This window comes from Sinocyclocheilus rhinocerous, unplaced genomic scaffold (assembly GCF_001515625.1).
Source record: "Sinocyclocheilus rhinocerous isolate Xijiao unplaced genomic scaffold, SAMN03320098_v1.1 scaffold1128, whole genome shotgun sequence".
NCBI classification, from domain to species: domain Eukaryota; kingdom Metazoa; phylum Chordata; class Actinopteri; order Cypriniformes; family Cyprinidae; genus Sinocyclocheilus; species Sinocyclocheilus rhinocerous.
Window position 1 is genome coordinate 253167 of NW_015632731.1, and position 288 is coordinate 253454.

A 288-nucleotide genomic window follows, 5' to 3' on the forward strand; every position below is an offset into this window, starting at 1 on the left:
GTACATAACCATGCTGAGGTGGAGAAACACGGGGGTCTTCGAGCGAATTGGAATTGGAGTGCATAACCTCGTTTTATTATCCACATGACCCAGCTTGACACTCCGGGGATGGCCTGCCAGGCCTTGGCCCGCGTGGCAAGGGGCTGGATTGGCTCGGGCGGTGGGCCGCCTAGGGGGGACTTGACGCTCGCAATGAGTGGAAGAGGAAATTTGCTCACTTTTTGAAAATGTTTGTGTTTTATTTTTTCCGCTATCACAGCGGTTGAATGCTTGGGCGCATGAACGGAC